The sequence below is a fragment of the Calidris pugnax genome, unplaced genomic scaffold, assembly GCF_001431845.1.
Source record: "Calidris pugnax isolate Ruff unplaced genomic scaffold, ASM143184v1 scaffold19, whole genome shotgun sequence".
Lineage (NCBI taxonomy): Eukaryota > Metazoa > Chordata > Aves > Charadriiformes > Scolopacidae > Calidris > Calidris pugnax.
The window spans coordinates 337,207-342,684 of NW_015090775.1; the positions used below are offsets into that span (position 1 = coordinate 337,207).

At 44.1% G+C, this 5,478-nt stretch overlaps 1 protein-coding gene across 1 annotated transcript in view; it reads right to left on the bottom strand.

Moving 5' to 3' along the window:
• MYO3A (myosin IIIA) overlaps positions 1–5,049 on the bottom strand; it is a 122,795-nt gene extending 117,746 nt beyond the window's left edge. The window contains exon 1 of the mRNA XM_014945894.1: positions 4,946–5,049. The gene's annotated coding sequence lies outside the window, so the exon portion shown is untranslated. The remainder of the gene's footprint in view (positions 1–4,945) is intronic.
• Between the last annotated feature and the right edge of the window lie 429 nt (positions 5,050–5,478).

A 5,478-nucleotide genomic window follows, 5' to 3' on the forward strand; every position in this document is an offset into this window, starting at 1 on the left:
CCACGGTCCCCCCTCGGGGTCAGCGGCGGATGAGCGGTTTGCCCCGCTTAATCCCCCTCAAGCGCCGGCAAAGCCGGGAGGGCTCGGCCCGCCCCGGGCAAGGCGCGGCGGGGGGGGCCGGGGCGGCCTGGCCCAGCCTGGCCTCCCCTCCCGGGCAATGGCTGAGCGTCCAGCCGGGCCGGGTGGGCCACAACCAACCTGGGATGGCGGCACGACCGCGTCCAGAGCCGGGCCCGGTGCACCCAACGGGGGATTACACCCGTGTGGGCCGGGGAGCATCCGGGGAGGCTGGGGATTTAGTAAGGGAGAGCCGGGAGTGGTTGCCCTGGGACGGCCGGTGGCCGCGCTGCCCTGCCTAAACCTAATGGACTTAGCCTGGTCCGCTAAAAATAATTGAGATCTGCTGCGTGCACACAGGTCACGTTATTACCCATCGCAGAGAGGTGACAGCGCCGCGGCAGCACAACATAACCACAGTAGCAGGGTGAAGTTGCAAGACAAAGTACTCCAAAGTTGGGAAATGGATGAATTTTATCAGTAGAGCTCCTGTGTGACACACAAGCCAGTCTTTAATTATGCTGCTTAGGTTTTCTTTGGAGGACCCCTGCCACATCTGCTGCGAAGAAGCAGCCGAACTTCAATCAGCACCAGGGAGCGTGTGCCTCCATTGGAGACTTCTGTCGTGTTGAGTTTGTCTCCTTCCATTTTACTAATAACATTTGGACCTGGTTTTTGCTTTCAGCAGTGGAATTGTTTCAGAGCTATCTATGTTCTGTGCCTTTCCTGAAAGCAGAGTCGAGACCAGGCAGTTCATGGATGGACTTTCCATGTGAATATCGTGTTGAGTTTGTCTCCTTCCATTTTACTAATAACATTTGGACCTGGTTTTTGCTTTCAGCAGTGGAATTGTTTCAGAGCTATCTATGTTCTGTGCCTTTCCTGAAAGCAGAGTCGAGACCAGGCAGTTCATGGATGGACTTTCCATGTGAATATATTCGCGATGGGGAAGGCTACTTATCTCATCCCAGATATCAAAGAAATTACAAGGACAAGAAGCCGTATAGAATTCCTCATTGTGGTAAAATAATCGATAGAAACTTCTATATTCTTAAACCCCAAAGCTAAACAGCTATGAGACAGATATTTGTAAGGACGAGAGGCCTCCTTAATTCCCTTCATCAAAGCACCATTTCTTTACTGTATAAAACTTGTTAACATTTTTAGAGTGTGCACAGCATTGTGCACATAGGAATTTATGAGGGAAAGTTTAAGGTGCCGTATAGTCTTTATTAACTCCTTTCATTGCTGGCTGCTCTGTCCCTTCATAACCTTTCCCCCTCCCCTGCTTGAGACCCTATAAAAACACAAATATGAGCTTCCTAGTTTTATAATCCCTTTTTTATAATCGGGGTTGGAAGCACTAACAGAATAGGGGCCTCAGCTGTAAAAACCCCTGTATTTTTTAGGCTTGAATTGCTACATGAGAGGCATTTGTTAAAGCTTCCCCCTCCCCGAGCCAAACTCTCATTGATTTTAGTTGTGCTTAGGAGTACCTAGCATCCAGTGCCGTCAGGCTGGGTGTCTGGCTGGATGGCAGGTCACATGCAGAAGCGTGACAGTCTAATCCATCAAAGAAATTACAAGGACAAGAAGCTGCATAGAATTCCTCATTGTGGTAAAATAATCAATAGAAACTTCTATATTCTTAAACCCCAAAGCTAAACAGCTATGACACAGATATTTGTAAGGACGAGAGGCCTCCTTAATTCCCTTCATCAAAGCACCATTTCTTTACTGTATAAAACTTGTTAACATTTTTAGAGTGTGCACAGCATTGTGCACATAGGAATTTATGAGGGAAAGTTTAAGGTGCCATATAGTCTTTATTAACTCCTTTCATTGCTGGCTGCTCTGTCCCTTCATAACCTTTCCTCCTCCCCTGCTTGAGACCCTATAAAAACACAAATATGAGCTTCCTAGTTTTATAATCCCTTTTTTATAATCGGGGTTGGAAGCACTAACAGAATAGGGGCCTCAGCTGTAAAAACCCCTGTATTTTTTAGGCTTGAATTGCTACATGAGAGGCATTTGTTAAAGCTTCCCCCTCCCCGAGCCAAACTCTCATTGATTTTAGTTGTGCTTAGGAGTACCTAGCACCCAGTGCCGTCAGGCTGTGTGTCTGGATGGATGGCAGGTCACATGCAGAAGCGTGACAGTCTAATCCTCACCCGTATTTTTCAGGCTTGCATTGCTACATGAGAAGCATTTGTGAAAGCTTCCCCCTCCCCAAGCCAAACTCTTATTGATTTTAGTTGTGCTTAGGAGTACCTAGCACCCAGTGCCGTCAGGCTGTGTGTCTGGATGGATGGCAGGTCACATGCAGAAGCGTGACAGTCTAATCCTCCCATCCTGCAGAATTTTGACTGGAGTGTGCCATGAAAAAGGTCTCAAAGCCCCTCAGTGGGGAGCTGGGTACAAAAGGGATGGTGTGTACTCTCACCTCTCCTCCCAGAGCTGGTATCAAAGAAATTACAAGGACAAGAAGCCGTATAGAATTCCTCATTGTGGTAAAATAATCGATAGAAACTTCTATATTCTTAAACCCCAAAGCTAAACAGCTATGAGACAGATATTTGTAAGGACGAGAGGCCTCCTTAATTCCCTTCATCAAAGCACCATTTCTTTACTGTATAAAACTTGTTAACATTTTTAGAGTGTGCACAGCATTGTGCACATAGGAATTTATGAGGGAAAGTTTAAGGTGCCATATAGTCTTTATTAACTCCTTTCATTGCTGGCTGCTCTGTCCCTTCATAACCTTTCCCCCTCCCCTGCTTGAGACCCTATAAAAACACAAATATGAGCTTCCTAGTTTTATAATCCCTTTTTTATAATCGGGGTTGGAAGCACTAACAGAATAGGGGCCTCAGCTGTAAAAACCCCTGTATTTTTTAGGCTTGAATTGCTACATGAGAGGCATTTGTTAAAGCTTCCCCCTCCCCGAGCCAAACTCTCATTGATTTTAGTTGTGCTTAGGAGTACCTAGCATCCAGTGCCGTCAGGCTGGGTGTCTGGCTGGATGGCAGGTCACATGCAGAAGCGTGACAGTCTAATCCACCCATCCTGCAGAAGTTTGACCGGAGTGCGCCATGAGAAAGGTCTCAAAGCCCCTCAGTGGGGAGCTGGGTACAAAAGGGATGGTGTGTACTCTCACCTCTCCTCCCAGAGCTGGCGTGCGCCCAAGGCCTGGAGCAAGGAGCTGAGAAGTGCTTAGACACAGTCTTAGGAGCCAGAAAAGAGAATAACTGCAGCGATTGGTTCGTATGTCCCTTTCCACTTCTAGCAGTGCTGTCTGAAAACAGAATTACTGCTGCCCACCTTGTCTGCTTCTTGATATCTGTGTGCCAAAGTCACTGTCCCTTACCTCTGAAGGCCTGAAATTCCCAGTGAGTGCTCTGTCTTCTGTCAAAGGGGCCTCAAAGGCAAAAATCCATGATGAGCTCACCTCACTGAGTCCATTTGGGGTGAAGTGTTGTACACACTCTGGTCTTCTGCAATAATTAATTATTCAGGTGAACTGGTGTGTGAAACTCCCAAAACCTAGTACCTTTAGATGATCCTGAGGGATGCGTAAGTAATGACAGCCTGTTGCTGCGGAAAAGATCCTAGTTTAAAACAGTAAAAGTCACAAACAACCTCTGAGGCCTACAGAGGTAGGCAGTGGTCAAACAAGGAGTTCAGTCCTTAGTTAATGACAATCTGTGTCAAATAAACACTAATGCTGGAAAACCTAGGCATGAGGTGATTAAGTGACATTCAGTGTCATGCAGCCTTCTCCTTTCCCTTTATTTCACCTCTTTATGTTCTTCTTTCTCCACCTCAACACGCCTTGGCTTTTTCCCCTCCTTTTTCCCAAACATTCATTACTTTTCTCTATGAAGCCCTCCAGATGAAATTTCAACATTCCTGAGAGAACATGGGTATATGCTCACTCTCCATCCAAATTCATCTGAAATTATTCAGGGCAAGTGTTGATGTATTGGCAATATCTAGATATATTTTAAACTCCAAGTATATCTGAAATTATTCAGGGCAAGTGTTATGTATTGGCAATATCTAGATATATTTTAAAAGATAAATTAAGTGTCCTCATCGCCAGCTATACCTGGTATGAGGTTAAGTTGTGCTTAATGCCATGAGACAGCATCTATATTACACTATCTTTTTAACAGATTGCAATTTCATCAGTTTCAGACTCTCTCCTCGCTTTTCAATGTAGTTTTTAACTTCATTAGAAATATTGTAGGTGTGAGTCTGAAAAATATTTTTAAGTTACTGTGTGTAGTGTGAACAGGAACCCTTTCATAGCATCTTCAAAATTAGATCATACTAGACAATCGCTTATAGAATAAGTCTTATTTTTCATTGTAACATAATGGACCAGAAGCATACATAAGGAGAATTAGACCTCTTTTGCTTCAGAACTTATAAACTCAGACTTTTACTTTCCCAGAGTCTTCTAATGGCAAAGATGCTCTAGTGATTAAGGCACCAAATAAAGACTATGTTATATATAATAAAGTATTTCCTGTATTGTGGAAGTCCTTACTACATCCAAATAAAGGCAGGATTCTGCTGTTCTGGAAACTGTGGACCCCCTACAAAAGGAGGTCCTCCTGCAGTTGGGCACAGCACGGCTATGGAGGGCTTGTGGAACCTAAGGCACATGTTCCCTCTTTTCATCTGTTGTCTTTTCTTTATAAGTGAGCTTTTAATACTATTCTACCCACAAGGAGGTCTTTTGATGGCTAATTATGTACATATGCAAATAAAAACTGACGCATAAAAAGATCAGCAGATACATAAATGGAAAACTTAAAAAAACCAAACAAGCACGTTTAACTAGCAGAAGAGAGACCACCACTATAAGAATTAAAGAACTTACCTCTCTGGGGAACTGCTTTTTGACCTCTCTGGCTGCTTAACTGAGCACAGCCTGGAGCAAATATGAGGAACTCCTCCCCTTTTGGTGTTTATTACAGAGAAACAATACTTCCTGCGACACTTGAGTAAATATCCTCTAGGAAAACCACCACATAGTTTGCTACAGCTAGCTTATTATTCCTTTGATCATAAATACCATCCACCATAATGAATTACCGAGCATGCCCAAAAGCATGAGTTATTTATTGAATGCATAGATTTCTCTGAGGCAACCCCGAGCTTTGGCAGATATTTTCTTTCGTTGATCAAAAGAGCTCCGTAACCCCTTTTGAAGGTCTTAGATGCGTGATCCTTGTAATCACATTTAAGGGGCTGGTTAGCTCAGGAGATTGTTAATAGGATACAAAACCTTTCACATCCAACCCAGATCAGTGCAGATGAAAAGTTGTGACTATTTAACAGTTCTTTCATGCCCTGTGACCCAACCCAGTTCCTAAAGGAGAAGTATTTGTATCACTTTAAATTTACAGAATG